Here is a 17,835-nt window from a genome sequence, read left to right as displayed (position 1 = left end):
AGACCCAATGGCATCACAGGCAAATTCTACCAAACATTTAAAAGATAATTTAGTACTTATTTTTCTCAAATTATTCCAAAAAATAGAAGAGAAAGGAAAATTTCCAAATTCATTCTGTTAGACCAACATCACTCTGATACCAAAACCTGATAAAAACTCAACAAAAAAGAGTACTATAGGCTAAGAATCTAGATTATATAGATTAAATATAGATTAAAATATCCTCAACAAAATATTAGCAAAATCATATGATCATTTCAATAGATGCAAAAAAAGCATTTGATAAAGTGCAACTCCATTGAGATAAAAACCCTCCGCAAAATATACCTAGAGGGAACAGACCTCAACATAACATAGGCCATATATGAAAAACCCACAGTTAATATCATACTCAGTGGGGAAAAACTGAGAGCTTTCCCCCTAAGGTCAGGAACCAGACAAGGAATTCCACTTTCAACAATTTTATACAACATAGTATTGGAAGCCCTAGCCACAGCAATTAAACAACAAATGGAAATAAAAGGCATCCAAAGTGGTAAGGAAGAAGTAAAACTCTCACTATTTGCAGATGACATGATACTGTATATAGAAAACCGAAACCCCATCAAAAAACTATTAGAAGTGGTAAATGAATTCAGTAGTCACAGAATACCAAAAAAAAAAAAAGTACAGAAATCTGGTGCATTCCTATATACTAATAATGAAGCAGCAGAAAGTAAAATTAAGAAAAACAATCCTATTTACAACTGCACCAAAAACAGTAAAATATCTAGGAATAAACTTAACCAAAATGGTGAAAGATCTGTACTCTGAAAAGTATAAAATACTGATGAAAGAAATTCAAAATGATGGAAAGAAATTGAAAGACATTCCATGCTCATGGGTTGGGGGAACAAATATCATCAAAATGTCTATACTACCCAAAGCAATCTGTACATTTGAATGCGACCCTTATCAAAACACCAACAGTATTTTTTTCACAGAATTAGAACAAACAATCCTAAACCTGGTATGGAACCACAAAAAGCATCAAAATGCCTAATGCAATCTTGAAAAAGAAAAACAAATTTGGAGGTATCACAATTCCAGATATTAAGTTATATTACCAAGTGATAATAATTAAAGCAGTATGATACTGCCATAAAAACAGACTCAGAAATCAATTGAATAGAATAGAAAACCCAGAAATAAACCCACAATTATGTGGCTAATTAATTTTTGACAAAGCAGGAAAGGATATGCCGTGGAAATAAGACAGTCTCTTTAATAAATGGTGTTGGGAAAACTGGACAGCTAGATGAAAAATAATGAAAACAGACCACTTTCTTTTACCATACACAAAGATAAATTCAAAATGGACTAAAGACCTAAACGTGAGACCTGAAACCATAAAAATCCTTAAAGGGAGCACAGGCAGTAATCTCTCTGACATCAGCCATAACAACATTTTTCTAGATATGTCTCCCGAGGCAAGGGAAATAAAAGCAAAAATAAACTATCGGACTACATCAAAATACAAAGCTTTTGCACAGTGAAAGAAACATTAAGACTAAAAGGCAACTTTTTGAATGGCGGAAGATATTTGTAAATGATATATCCAATAAAGTGTTAGTATCCGAAATATGTAAAGAACTGATACATCTCAATACCCAAAAAAACAACAACAAAAAAAATCCAATTAAAAAATGGACAGAAGACATGAACAGACATTTCTCTCAAGAAGACATACAGATGGCCAACAGACACATGAAAAGATGCTCAACACCACCCATCATAGAGAAAATGCAAATCAAAACTATAATGTCAGACTACCTAAAATCAAAGTCATAAGAAATAAGAGTTGGCAAGGGGATGGACATAGTGGAACCCTCTTGCACTGTCGCTGGAAGTACAAACTGGTGCAGCCACTGTAGGAAACAGTATGGAGATTCCTCAGAAAGTTAAAAATAGAACTAACCTACAATCCATTCATTAAACTACTGGGTATTTACTCAAGAAGTACAAAACGCTAATTCCGGAAGACACATGCACCCTTATGTTTACTGGAGTATTATTTACAATAGTCAAACTAAGGAAGCATCCCAAGTATCCATTGATAGATGAATGGATAAAGAAGATATGATACATACAAACAATGGAATATTATGCAGCCATAAAAAAGAATGAAATCCTACCATATGCAACAACATGGATAAAGCTAGAGAGCATAATGCTAGGCAAAATAAGCCAGTCAGAGAAGAACAAATTCCATATGATGTGTCTTACTTATATTTGGAATTTAAGAAACAAAACAGATGAGCAAAGGAAAAAAGGAAAAAAAAAAAAAAACAGAGAGAGAAACTAACAAGAAACAGACTTTTAACTATATAGATCAAACCAAGGGTTAGCAGATGGGAGGTGGGTGGAGGGATGGGTGAAAAGGTGATGGGGATTAAAATGTATACTTATCATGATGAAAAATTAAATAAAGTAGTTTTTAATAATAACAAAAAGATCTGAAAATACTTTCTGGTGAAATCCTAATGGCAAACATTATAGAGTGTAGAAAAGAAAACTACAAAATGATGCTGGGAATGTTTGTTCAAATATGATGATGCAAAAAGCTAAGAATATGGAATTCTTTATACTCTTTCCTATATTTAGTTTTCTTTACTTTCTCAATTCTTTTCCTTGAGTTCATTTCTATTCCTTTGTATTTTTCCCACACTTTCTCTTTTAATGTCTAATTGTCCTTTCTCTTGATTTTCTCACCCCCATCTTAATTTCCATCTTTTCTCTCCTTTCCCAGAATTCTATCCTTCAGATAGAAAATAATTGAACAGTACATTATATTCCACTGTCTTCATTATTTGTGTCTTTCCTACCAGCATTGTAGGACTTTTGTCATTTCATATGAGATACCAGCAAAAGCACATTCATTTGTACTTACAGAAGGGTATTGTTCACTATCCCTTGCATTTGTTGGCAAAGGTCTCCCATTAATAATTCTGACTTCACTTGGTACCAACAGCTTGGTAAGCAGTGTGCAGTGACATTTCAAACATATTTAGAATTGATAGCAATTGCAGAAATGAAAACAGTTCTCCTCTGCTCATTCTATTTATTTTTTCTTAGACAGGAACCTAACTGAAACAGAGATGATGAGTCACTGAAAAGTTCATTGTTTTCTTTTAGTGAGCAGAAATATTAATACAATTCAAGCAAATATAGATTTTAGAAAAGCATTAAAAATTTTGTAAATATTTTAGTGTAATAATTTTTCAAACATCTTACTTTTTTGAAAAGAGAAATCATAAACAATATTACATATAGTGTCCCATAATAACTTCAAAATGTGTCCTATAGTAAAATTGACTTGTTATGATACACACTGAGATGGTATGTGTAAAAGCTTGGTGATTAATTGCTAGACCCCATATGAAAGATTGTGTCATTATGATTCCTGACTGTGTCACCTACTACCTACATAACTTTGGATGAGGCATTAATACCTCTTTTTCTTATGTAAAAATATGGGCAATAGTACTCTCCTTGTAGACTTGTTGGGACCATTAAATAACATGCGTAAAGCGCTGAAAACTGTGTATGTCAAATAAATAGTAATGACTTATTAAAAGTTTGCCATTATTGTTGCTAACACTTTAACACATTCATGTTCATAGATGACCAAGAAAGAGATTTCAGAGTCTTATCCATGATATATCTCTTCTCTCTCTCTCTTTGGATAAACATCAATAAAGGCAAACTGACTAATGATCTGGTTAATTAAATGAAAGCTAAGTCAAATTGTATAGTCCATTTTTTTTAAATATGGAATGCTTCACGTATTTGTGTGTCATGCTTATACAGGGGCCATGCTAATCGAATCTGTATCATTCCAATTTTAGTAGATGTGCTGTGTAAGTGAGCACTGTGTGACCCAATTTCTATTGATGAATACTGGTACATAAACAGCAGCATATTAGTCATATATATTAAACAAAAAAATATTTTTCAAAGTCTGCAGAATCTGAGCACTTTATTTTCCTCTCAAAGTGGTGCTGTCTAAAACTTTATGAAGTCAACTTAAAATTGGTTCTCCTAGGGGTGCCTGGGTGGCTCAGTTTGTTGGGCATCTGACTTCAGCTCAGTTCATGATCTCACTGTTTGTGAAACCCAGCCTCACATCGGGCTCTGTGCTGACAGCTCAAAGCCTGGAGCCTGCTTCGGATTCTGTGTCTCCCTCTCTCTCTGCTCCTCCCCTGCTCACACACTGTCTCTCCCTCAAAAATAAATAAAGATATTTTTTTTAATTAAAAACAAATGAGTTCTCCTATACCATTGTCATCTTCCTGCTTTGCCAACTGTGGACTGCCAAAATACAAAGATGACTTTAAGATTGCTTAACAAATTAAGCTAATTTTATTTTTTAATGTTTGCTTTATTTATTTTGAGAGAGAGAGAGAGAGATAAGTGAGAATAGGGGAAGGGCAGAGAGAGAGATTCCCAAGCAGGCTCTGCAGCTGTCTGTACAGAGCCCAAAGTAGGACTTGAACTCGTTAACTGTGAGGTCATGACCTGAGCTGAAACCAAGAGTCAGACACTTAACTGACTAAACCACTTAGGCCCCCTAATTTTAAAATCAGATTTATTAAACTTATATAATATTTTACTTAATCCTTTAAAAAATAAAGTAGGGATTAGGGTAAGGATTAATTTTTCCAAGCTGTTAAGTGTTATTGCTGGAGTTTAAATGCCTGAATCTGACTTATTTATCATTCTGTTCTACAATTCCAGCTTGACTATGAACTGTTTGACTTTGAAAATCAGCAGACGTAGAAAACTAAGATCACTAATGTGTTACCTGTTCTATTTTTGAGGATTACCAGATTACATTGGGAAGGAATGGATCTCAGCTTCTTACAGCAGCAATTAAATGTGTCATTTACAAAAATTATTTATTTCCAAAAGTAGCACAGTGTGGCTAGGCCCTAATAACCGCTTTTAATTATTCCACCTTATCGCCAGAATAATCACTCAACTGGACCCAACTCTGAAAGCACTGTTAGGTAGATTTTTAAAAAGTTTCTTTTAAGAAGTAAGGATCACAAACTGTCCAGTCCATTCAAATGGGCAGTCAACACTATTTCCAACCTGGCTCTCTCCAATCTCTCTTCCTCTTCCCTACCCTTCCTCAAACCCCTCCATCATCTCTTTCTCTGGAAGCCCTGTTTCTTAACATCTTCTACTCTCAAGAATGACTCTCTCTACTTTGAGATGAAATGCTTTCTCTCCCATCCTCTCCAAACTAAATTCTTCCCAGCACCTCCTCAGGTGTGTGTGTGTGTGTGTGTGTGTGTGTGTGTGTATACACACACACACACATATCTCTCTCTCTGCCCCTCATATATATATATATATATATATATATATATATATATATATATATCAGAAATATATCCTTCTCAGAAGAGTGGGAAGGAGAAAAGAGGATTGAGGGTTGGAAATAAGTGCGTGTGTGTGTGCTCACCCGTGCATACACACACCATGTAAACTTGCCCCAGAGCAGTTTTTGAGAGTTTCTTCTCTTAAAAGGAGATTTTTAAAAATCCTCTGGTTAAATATCTATACACTCTCAAGTTAATAAGTTGGATAAATCAAGGAGGTCAAAGGAAGGAGAAAGGAGAAAATAAAATCTGTGTATTTTTGCCAAAAAAATACTAATCTCTTGCACAGTTTCAAAATTTGTGTCTTTTGTGGACTTATATTTATAGCTAAGTAGTAAAAGAAGTGACTAAGCAAATACTAGAGGAGGAAATTGATACTTTCATAATAGAAAACATAGAATAAGTCATGACGAAGGCAAAGCAAAAACAAAATGCCAGACTGATGGAGAAGAGCTAACTTGCTTATAATAATCATCATAATAGCCACGAGTTTTTTAAAAAACTGATTTTGCGAGACACCTACTCTTTTCAAACTACTTTATATATGGCCTTCAATTACACCTGCTTTCGCAACGTGGATTAAAGAATGACACTTTTCACCTTGGAATTCCTCATATCCCTCAATACCTTTCCTCATTTGAGAGACTATAAAAAAATCCATTTTCCCTATATTAGTTGATTTGTCCATGACACAAACTAAAGCTAAATTTTCCAGGCAAGTTCATAAGTAAAAATAAAGAAGGTGATGAATACAATGTAACAATTTGGGACATTTCTGTCAAGAGTCGCCACTTATTTTTAAACTGTATTATGTTCTTAATCACACTGCAGTTTCTGTGATTTCTTTCTCTTCTTTCTTCCCAGTCTTAGTTTATCTCTAAAAAATGTAGATGTTTTTATCACCTTTGGTAAGATTCACTTAATTCAATGTTTCATGTAAACTAAGAATTTTAAATTCTTATTAAATGAAAATGAGTTCTCCTGGAGTCAAAATCATAAAATAAATCATATGCTTCATAAAGAAATTTATGCTATCATAAAAAGAGTAATACAGATCTATATCATATATGAGGAAAAACTTAAGTAACTCCATTTTCTTCCTAGTCATTTTTTTCCACTATTGTTCTAGTTTGTATTCTGCCCATGAAATAAGGAAAAGTGGTTATGCTATAGAAAAGCAATAATATCTCTTTAGAATATGGGAGAATAAGGGGTGCCTGGGTAGCTCTGTTGGTTAAGCATTCAACTTTGGCTCAGGTCCTGATCATGAGGTTCCTGAGTTCAAGCCCCGCATCAGGGTCTGGACTTCCAGCTCAGAACCTGGGGACTGCTTCAGATTCTGTGTCTCCCTGTCTCTCTGCCCATTCCCCACTCCTGCACATGCTCTCTGTCCCCCACCCCTCTTTTTCTCTCTCTTAGATAAATAAACATAAGAAATAAAAAAAATAGAATATGGGAGGATGATATGATGATGTATGCTATTACAAAAAAAATAATAAAAGTCTATCTGTAAATACATGAAGGTATTTTTGATTTATACTGGTAAGTAGGGAAAATGCAGAATATGTTGCTGATTGCATATAAAGGGAAAAAAAAAAAAAATATATATATATATATATATATATATATATATACATACATACACACATGGGTGTAAGTATATTCTTACATTATCTCTAAAAGATTTGGTAAGTTTTTTTGCTCTGGGGAAGGGTGCTAGATATGTTCCAGATATGGACAGAAGGAAGAGATAGTCTTCACTGTATATATTTTTGTATTTAAAAAAAATTTTAATCAAGTGCACATATTTCCTTTTGAAAAAATAAACATTTATAAAGAAGATTTCTGTCCCTATACAGAGAAGGGTTGGCACTCAGTATTTTTAAGATCCAGTGCTAATTTTATTGCCTAGCTAGGTTTGGGACAGATCCAAGAGTTTTACAAACTATCAGAAAGTTCTATTTGTTGTAAGGCCATAAATTTATATATTTTTTTACAACACAAGCACTAACATTCCTATGTAATATGTAACCTGAATGAGAAATTGCTTTCATGATGTATTAAGCTATACATCATCAGGGCTAGCTGTCACTCTGATGATGTATTGGTGCAATAAATCTCAAGGTGTGACACACTGAAAAAGTATTACTCAAAAGAGAATGGTCTCCAAGTTAAAAACTGATCCAACATAAAATTCAAAGAGAAAACTATAGAGAAACAATTTATCTGTTGCCAAGAAATGATATGCAAGCAAAGATGTCTTCTACCGGCACTTCCGTTTTGAACATCACAACTGTAGCAGGCTCCGGGGAAATCAAAACAATGTGCCCCTTTTTCCAGTATCCAAGATTGATCCTGGCAATAACTGGTTAAAAGCACACCAAAGGCGACCTCAGAGGAGAAAAGAATGTGCAAAGAGCATCAAAGTTTTAAAAGTGGCACAGGAACGGAAAAAACACGTGGGCATGGGAAGCAGTTCATTAGATGGCCCACGTATCATGTAGGTAAGAATTTGTTCTGAATGCTGAAGAGCTGGAACACTGCATTGGAATGCAGAACCCAACTCAAGAACACAGCAGAGAATGGGGAACATGAAGTGCACGTCACCAGACAATTAAGAAACAGATTAGGAAGTTCTCTCTGGATTAGAAACTGACATAGGTGAAGGAATTTCATAGGCTGATTCAGAATTTTGCCATTTATTAAAAATATGACCTTGGCAATTTTGAAATAAGGTCTTGGCATTCAGACTAGAGAAATTTGGGATAGAGATGGAAAATGCTCAGTTTTATCTATTACAAGTCACCGAAGAAAGTTTCTGCACAAATTTTTCTTTCAGTGATTAACTTCATTAAGCAAATACAGAACGTGATCTTTTAGATGGCACCCCCCTCGTGAGCAATGGGAACACCGCCCAGTTAATTCATTCAGTAAGTATTAGACAGTGTCCATTGCGTTTCAGGTACTGCGACCAGCCCTATGGACACAAAAGTGAACAAAACACAGTAACACTTTGCTTTTGCTCACACTTTGTCTGCCTTTTATATCCTTTACCTAATGACATCCACTTAGTCTTTCAATGGTACCTCATGTTTCATGTGCCTTCAGGTAATCAGCCATACCCATACCATCCCATGATATGATATCCCTCTTCTGAATTTCATTGAATTTCAGAATTGGATGAGACATTCTAATCCAGTTCAACATTTTCAATTTAGAAATGAGAAAGCTATGGCCTACAAGGATCAAGTGCCCTATATACGCTTAGGGAAACACAGTTATCAAGTTATACATGTAATACATGAGTGAGGTCTTCATTTTCAAGAGTTCTACTTCATTATACTTGCATATTTTCACATCTACACCACTTATGTGGCATATACCCTCTTGTTTGTTTGTTTGTACTTTTTGTGTGTATAACTTAGGCTATTCCCAATTAAGGAGAATATTTTTGAGTCTATAGACGATATGTAATTTGTCCATGTATTCTGTCCCCCTTCTAGCTCAGGCCCTCATGGTCTTTCTGACACAGGGACGTGACTGAAAATGTTCCTTTATTCAACTTTCCGAAATTGCTAAGTTCTAAGAGAGGAGCCATGTCACCATGCCAAAGGGTGCTCTCCTGTGGCCCTAGTGATGCCACTTTTTTTTTTTTTTTAATAAATTGAGAGTCTCTTCTAACATCACATTATGAAAGGAGTTTAATCTATGTTTGGAATTGTGGTAAAGAGCATTCGAAGGGAAGGCAGTGAGCTCCAGGAAAGAACTAACAGTTCAACTATTTAAGCTGCCCAATTCTTTCCGATGGATTTCTTTTGATCTAGGGAAAAAAAAAAAATCTTGGATATGATTTAACAAACACACTTAATAAAATGGCCCCTGAAAATCCTAATGCTGAAGTGTGTGAGCTAGGAAAGTAAGCGAGTGGCCCAGACAGCCCAGTGGCAACATATAGGAAAGCCTTTGGCTGTAAGAATGGTGTTGCGAAGGACTAAGCTCTTGTAATAAACTCTGGCTAATGAAATTGACGCTATTGCATCAATTTCTGCAGGATTATTTTGAAGATAGAAACGTAATACAAATATGTTACTTTTAGACATAAGAAACACTTTCCACTCTTCCCCTCTTCCAGGTTTCCTTTGAAAATCCAATTATACAGGAATGCAGTTTTAATTGTAATATTGATTTTACTTCTTTGCTAGGGCGTGGGTCTAATTCAATTAGTTCTAACTATGGGCATAGAGTGGACAGACTAATCTTTCAGGATGTGGGCCCTACTAACTTGATACCACGTTCCTTCATGTGCAAGTCAGAGAGGAACATGAAGGCCCGAGGTGGTGCAGATATTTAAGAAAGGAAACTGAGGTAGAAGCTGTGATAGTCTGTTAAAGAACTCAAGAGTCTGACAGTGGCTTTTCAAATGTAAAATTGTGCGAATCAGATTTTAGGTCACCTTTGCAATTAGCAGCCACAGCAGGATTGAGAGAACTCTCACGGAAGCAAGAGGAAGACCAATGAAACAGAAACGAAGAAGAAATAATGTTAAGTGGCAACTACTTTCCTATTAAAAAAATCAAGTAAGTGGCTTTAATAATTTATATAAAGATGTTTTCAAGCAGGATGTTTTGTGGAAATAAGAGGTGGTATATGTCAGAGTAAATTGTACTAGACTGTTAAATAGCCAGAGAAGATTTTACTCATGGCTGTTGTAATAGGAGAGAAATACCAGAACTCCGATTACAACTCCATTGGAACAAAGGGCAGAATGGGAAGGTTTTAGGCCATCTGTGTTTGCTAATTGTCTCACCCAAAGGAAGAGTAAACTTCCTTGTATCTTCCTGACAGGAGAGAGTTTTACAGCTTGAAGCAAAGTGCCCACAGAAGTCAGGCTCCTCCTCTCCCACAGAGGCTGGGAGACAGAGGCCGACCTCATCTTCCTCGATGATTATATTTCAAAATGATGTCTCCCAAGTCATTGAGAAAGACCATCCTGGGAGCAGAACTGGCAAGAGGCTTTCAAAAAGGTTTATATCTCAGAGATAAAGAAAGAAAATTTACAAGGACGAGTTTCTTAAAGTAAATACTCAAAGGAAAGGGAAGTTAGGGGCCCAGAGTCAGGCAGAGCCTGTCTAAAGTTTGGTCAAGCTGAGGGAAGAACCTCTTGGAACAAAGTGAGGTGTTCCTCTGAATACAAAAAATACAGGGCCCTTGCACCCCAACTGAAAAAAAAAATCGTGAAAAATACTAACATTTGAAGAGCTTATTTGCGCATAACTTCATCTTTGTTCACATTTACATCTCATCTATCCCTTTAGAAAAATGTAGCCACCTCTGGTCTAAGTTGTTCTGTTTGGAGGCCAAGAAATCAGTACAAGCTACATCTGTGCCACTTACTGGCTATAAGCCTTTAAAAAATAACAGTCACTCTCTTTCTTGAATTTTATTATCTCATCTACAAAATGAAAGACTTCTTTCCTTTTTTTTTTTTTTTTGTTTGAGAGAGAGTGCGCATGCTCACACATGCACACACACCAGGGAGGGGGAGAGAGACAGAGAGAGGGAGAAAGAGAATCCCAAGCAGGTTCTGCATGGCTAGCATAGAGCCCGATGCAGGGCTCAAATTCATGAACCTTGAGATCATGACCTGAACCAAAATCAAGAGCCAGGGGCATAACAGACTGAGCCACCCAGGCACCCAAGTCTTATTTCTTATATACATTCTCTGTAGCCAAATTATTCAACTTCTATAAATTTATAATAGCCATTTACATTTTATTTTCACCTTATTACCAACACCCTTGCTAAACTCTGTATTTTAAATATGTACATATTTAAATATATAATATAATATTATAATATTATATATTACATTATTATATTATATTATTATAATTAATATGTATTAATATAGATGTATTATATATTTACATAATATACAAAGTGTAATATAATCATAATATAATAATATACTAAATTACATATATATATAATTTCTATTGATTCCATTGGATTGTTTTCAGTATAAAGTCATTTTCTCACTTAATAATGATAGTTTTGGTCCTTGCTTTTCAATTAGTACCCATCACTTTTCTTTATTACACTGGATCTTGCCTCCAGCTCATTGTTCAATTTTGTCCTATTCCAGATTTTATGAAAATTTGTCTATAGTATCATCTTTACTCATTATGTTAGGGTTTGATTTGAGACTTATATTACAGGTTTACTCTGAAGGAGTAATTTATTATTTTCTGATTTAGATTTGCTAGCCTAAGGAGGGAATGTGAGGTCATCTGACTCCTCATCATGCTCTAACAAGATTTTTCCTGGCTAGTCTGCAGCAGTCTGGGTTTCTTTCCTTACCAAAGTGCCTCTAAAACACCAATCCCCCAAGTCATTGTTCTGAGGAAACTTCTGGGGCTTCATCTCTCCTTACTGCCAATTTAGCAACTACATAAACATCTCTGCCCTTTGTAGTACTGAATTACCTCTAAAAATACTTGAAGAGTGGATATAAGAAAAGCTTTAGTCATGACTTGGGGAAGAGAGCAGGGGACTAGGACAGCTTTAGAAAGCGCTTTTAGTAAGGGAAGTAGGTTCTGAAGTAAGCCTCCAAAGTTACAGTGACTGAATGGCAATTCTCTACCTTCTTTTCTTAGATGACCATAATACTTTGTCTCCTCACTAGCTCATTTTTACTTTGAGGAGTGGAAATTCCTATTCAGGTATGGAAAATTACTGTCCACTGAGACACTGCTTCCTTTGGTATGTTTCCCTGATTTCAGCAATCCAATGGGAAATGTAGGAATGCCAAACACTCATTGCTAGCTTTCTCTAATGAAACCAGAACACTCAGCATTTTATATGTGTATATTTAGTATTCATATATATTAATTATTTTCATCCATTACAATTCTGTGTTTTTGAGATTTGAGAGTTCTCTGTTGAAGATGAATGAACATTCTATTTTTTTTTCCGTTTCTCTCGTTCTCTAATCTATAACCCCATGATTTTCTATTTCACACCAAATATGTACAATTCTTCCTTAGCAGAGCTTCTCCAAGATTATTATCAATGCTATTGTGGTGTAAGTCTGTGAGATTGGACTTTCTTACTGTCATTTTTCAAAGTGCTGCTGACTGTGCTGTCTAAGGAATAGTAACTCACAAATTACTTCTGTGTCTGAAGATAGAAAAAAATGTTAAGTCAATTTCTTGAATTAATTAAGAGATAACATTGATATAGGAATGGGCTAGTGCCACAAATAATTATCACTTGAAATTACACAGTCAAAAAGGCCAATTAAAGAACCAAATATAGCTAATGAGAAAATTTAATTGATAATTTTTCAAGCTGCTGGCCTGGTCCTGATTTTTTTTTTCTAGAGTTCAGCAACAATAACAACAGCAAAACAACAACAAAAGGCTGCAGAGGCTCAGCTGATTTTATGAAAGCAAGATCCTTCTGGATTTCACTTGAAATTTATTTTGCTTTTAGCTACATAAACACATAACTTATTCGACTATATATATATATATATATATATATATATATATATATATATATATATTACTTTATTGTTAATTACTTCTCCCAAGTATAATTTCCTGTACTCTTTCCCAATTCAAAGGAGAAGAGATTTGTCTATACTTTAAACCTCCTACTTAAAAAAAATAAATTCAAATTCACCATGAAGGTCTTCTCCTCCAAATTATCTTTTTGGTAGCATTTCAGGCTATATCCTCTGATTGACCTTCCTGAAGAAAACGTGTAAAAATTCCAGGGAAAATATTAGAATGAACTTTTGAAATTTAATTGCTAAGCAGGCAATATAGTAAGGTGTCTTTTAGCCAAAACCAATATGAGATCATGATCCAAGAGAAATAAGAGAATTATTCAAGCTGGTTTTCATTGTGAGGGCATTTTCCAATGACCTATAGCTTTGGGTTTATTTTTAAAGCTCTAGAGAGCACAAATAGAAGAAAACCTAGAGTTTATTCAGTATATGGTGAATAAGAGAAAATACAGGCTTAAAATCTCACTGAGGGAGCTGGAAATAACCCTGTTCTTCCCATACTTTGAGATAGTTAGAAGAAGCAAACAAGGACAAGGAGGAAAAAGAAGAAAGAGAAAAAAGAGAAGAGGAGAAAAGAAAAAGTGCACATCTCAAAAAAAAATCTATTTTTAGAATTCTCACTCTTAATCTAGGCCATATAAGGGTTTGTAGCCTAATTTAAGCACGTTACTTAAATTAAAGTGATTTGAAATGAAAAGCTTATTCAAAAGAAGTACTAGACTGATGGTGCCCATAGGAATCTGGCAGAAGAAAACACAAATCTTTTTTGAAGGAATCCACAGTAGTCACTACATATCTGGACAACATCAGTTCACAGGATAGACACTATAAATGCAGCAGAAAACAAGGCGTCATGAGTCAAAACAGGTAGAAACAAGCCAATACCAGACCAGATCACCAAAGACTTCAGGTATGGGAATTACCAGATTTAGAATGTTTGAAAAGAACATTTATTGAAAGAAATAAAAATGGAGGGTGCCTGGATGGCTTAGTCAGTTAAGCAACCAACTTTGGCTCAGGTCAAGATCTCACCGTTGGTGGGTTCGAGCCCCTTTCTTTGGGCTCAGTGCTGACAGTTCAGAGCCTGGAGCCTGCTTTGGATTCTGTGTCTCCCTCTGTCTCTGCCCCTCCCCAACCCTCGCACTCTGTCTCTGTCTCTCTCAAAAATAAATAAACATTAAAAAACATTTTAATTGAAAAGTAAAAATGGAAAACGAAAGTCAAATAATGGAGAAAGAGACCATAAAAATGTTTGGCCAAAACATTTTTGAAATGTTCAGATAAAAAAATGTCTGTATACTACATCAGGATATGAAAAATAGCATAAGTAAAATTACAAACACAGTGTGATATTGAACAACATATCATAAAGAATATACAAGAGAAGTAATAACCTGAAAGAAAGATCTGAAATAAATATTCAGTAGCAGCAGAGAAAAAATAAGTCAGATATAAAAGTCATTCTACCTCCAAAGTAATGACTGCCAGCTAATTTTTAAAAAGCAGAATAAAGGAAAAATATCGTTAATGTTATTACAGAGATTTAATATCTATCAAGGCAACTGTCAACCCCAAATACCACACAGAGCAAAAAAATCTTTCAAAGTTATTTTTCAGACAAACAAAAATTGAGAGTTTGCCATATTTCCTGATAAGAAGGATTTCTAAGGGATTTAATTTTGTTAGAAGAAAGTGGAACATAGAATGGAAATCTGAGATGCAAAATTGAATGATAAATAGGACAATAAATTTTACATAAATCTAAACAGATATTGACTATATTAATCAAAAAATTTCTGCCATTTATTTTTTTTAAATGAAATCATCAGGAAAATAGCAACAATTTGGGTGGGAGTGATTGAATTTAAAATTTAGAGACTCTTCTATTATTCTTAAGGAGAGCACAGATATTCATTAACCTTTGATTTAGATTACGGAACTCTGATGTGATTTGTAAATTAACAGAAATAGTGTATACAGCTTTCTGACATGTAAGGGTAAAAATGGCATAATAAGTAATAATCCAAAAGAAGCTAAGAAAAAGAAATAGAAAGGACAAATCCCTCAGTGCAAATCCCTCACTTACTACAATGTACGGATGGGATAAATTCTCCAGGAACAACAAAAACTAGATGGGACTTTAAAAATCCAGATAGGTGTTTTTATAAAAGCCATCTCTAAAACATAATGTTTTAGTTCACCAGGAACATAAAATACAGTTGGCCCTTGAACAACACTACTTTGAACCATGGAGCTTCACTTTTGTGTGATTTTTTTTTTTCAATAAATAGAATATAGTACTATAGATGTATTTTCTCTTACAATTTTCTTAACATTGCCTTCTCTCTAGCTTACTTTCTGGTAAGAATACAGCATATAATACATATAACATACAAAATATGTATTAATCAACTGTTTATGTTATTGGGAAGGTTTCTAATCAATCAACAGCAGGCTATTAGTAATTAACTTTTCAAAAAGTCAAAAGTTATATGCAGATTTTCAAATGTATGGAGGGTCAGTGCCCCTAACCCCTGTGTTGTTCAAAGGCCAACTGTAACTGGAAATCTAAATATACTTAATAGTATAGACACACAATATTAAGAGAAAAGTGGCAGATTTATAGAGAGAAAATAATTTGATCATCATCATGAGGGATTTTAACTTCTGCCTAATAACTGAAAGATCGGACAAAAAATCAGTAAGTATATTATTTGAACAACTATTAATAAGTGTTCACATACATGGATGGCTCTTAGACTACTAATTGAAAAAACAGGATTATTTAAATAGTGAGGAAAGACCTGAAGGCAAAGTAACAAGTATGGCTAAGAGGATAGAGTGATTTTTCATGTTATGTGATTCTTATTTTTAAAAGAGTCTTATTAGAGTACTAATGAATATCTCCTTCTTTGGGGGGCACCTGGGTGGCTCATTTGGTTAAGCATCCGACTTTGGCTCAGGTCATGATCTCACAGTTCATGAGTTTGAGCCCCGCGTTGGTCTCTGTGCTGACAGCTCAGAGCCTGCTTCAGATTCTGTGTCTCCCTCTCTCTCTTCCCCTCCCCCACTCACTCCTTCTCTGTCTCTCTCTTTCTCTCTCTCTCAAAAATAAACATTAAAAAATTTTTAATAAAAAAATAGCTTGTCCTTAAACAATAAATGAAAATTTAAAAATAAGTAGTTTTTCCTCCCAATTATTCTATCAGCAACTTTAAAAAAAATTCTTAGAACTTTGCAGTCCATATTTAAAAACCACATTTTAGGGGCCCCTGGGTGACTCAGTTGGTTAAGCATCCGACTATCAGTTTTGGCTCAGGTCATGATCTCACGCATCATGAGTTTGAGCCCTGCGTCAGACTCCATCCTGACAGTGTGGATCCTGCTTGAGATTCTTTCTCTCTCTCTTCTCTTCTCTCTCTCTCTCAAAATAAATAAATGAATAAAAAAATAAAAACACTTTTTAAAAAATATCTTCCCCTTAAGACCATAAACTCCAAGAAGCAAAGCAAAGACACTGTCTTTATCATATTCAGCATATTGCACAGAAAATACCTCATATAAATGCCAAATAAATATTTTGAATGAAGGTTTTAATGAATTAATGACTGAAACATCTAAGCACAATGCTTGTCATATAAAAGTTCTCAAATGATAGCATGCATATGTTGATTACCTATCATTGACTTGACATAGTGCTAAGTAAGCATTGTCTGGGCTGTAGTGAATAGAGTGAAATATACATTTGATGAACAGAGGTAGGGCTATAGCAAAGATGGTCAAGTGCTCACCAAATCTCATTTCATTTCCTTCCTGGCACTTAGCTAGAATGCATCTCTCCATCTCCCATATAATCAGAACTCACCATGTGACTGAGTTCTGGACAATGCAATGCATACAGATATAAAATATGCCATTTCGGGCTGAGCCCATAAAATTCTCCCATTCAGTCCTTCTCTGTTTTTCTTCCTATATGCCTGAGTAATCAAAAGGACTGTCAGAATCCAAATGAGAAAAGCCTGCATTTCTGATGACTACATGGAGCAATCTCCCCCAACCTCCCCCGACCTTGGACTATGACATGAATGAGAAGTAAACTTTCATTATATTAAGCCACTGGAATGTGTGATTGTTTTTAGAGCAGATGACCTACCTTTATGTATTTATCCTCACAAAATTATAATCCAGTGGGATTATAATACAGTGTGATGATGTTTTGGGCCTCTTTTAGTTTCAGAATATAATTATTCCAGCATTGAGTGCTGTATTAGAACTTGTAGACCGAAGCCAAACTCACATAATAGAAATTAAATGTCATTTTATAAAATGAGGGCACATTTTACATGGAAAAGGACACCACAGAAATACAGGATCATAGAAGAGGTTACCAGAGACTGTTTTTTATTTTATTTTATTTTATTTTATTTTATTTTATTTTATTTTATTTTATTTTATTTAAAACAGTCCTTTTCTGGCTGTTTCTCTTTTTATGAAATTGTAATAAGAACCTGTTTTATGTCCAAATCTGTTTCCTGCAGCTTTATGCTGCAACATGTCAGTCTTTCTGGTCTCTTCCAATTCAGTCGCCTATTTGAAAGCTGACCGTATACCTGTTTTGCCATTTCTAGGGACTAATTGGTACTTCCGCTAATTGCACGAGGTACAATATCAGGATAATGGCAAGCCATCTTGTTTTGGGTCATAAGGCTACTGGTACTCCAGGCTCTTTAACAAGTCTTTTCACTACGATATAATAGCCTTTAAGTGGGTTTTTAAATTTTATTTTCAGGAATTAATTGGTACCCCCTTAAAGTCTAAGAATTGGAAATGTCAAGA

General features: G+C 34.7%; 1 non-coding gene across 1 annotated transcript; it reads right to left on the bottom strand.

Annotated features, from left to right (window-relative positions):
- Positions 1 to 3,804: 3,804 nt before the first annotated feature.
- Positions 3,805 to 3,911, bottom strand: LOC131492327 (U6 spliceosomal RNA). The gene has a single exon (XR_009252015.1). It is a non-coding gene; the product is annotated as a U6 spliceosomal RNA (small nuclear RNA).
- Between the last annotated feature and the right edge of the window lie 13,924 nt (positions 3,912 to 17,835).

This window comes from Neofelis nebulosa, chromosome 12 (genome assembly GCF_028018385.1).
Source record: "Neofelis nebulosa isolate mNeoNeb1 chromosome 12, mNeoNeb1.pri, whole genome shotgun sequence".
Taxonomy (NCBI): domain Eukaryota; kingdom Metazoa; phylum Chordata; class Mammalia; order Carnivora; family Felidae; genus Neofelis; species Neofelis nebulosa.
This window is presented reverse-complemented; position numbering and strand designations above follow the sequence as displayed.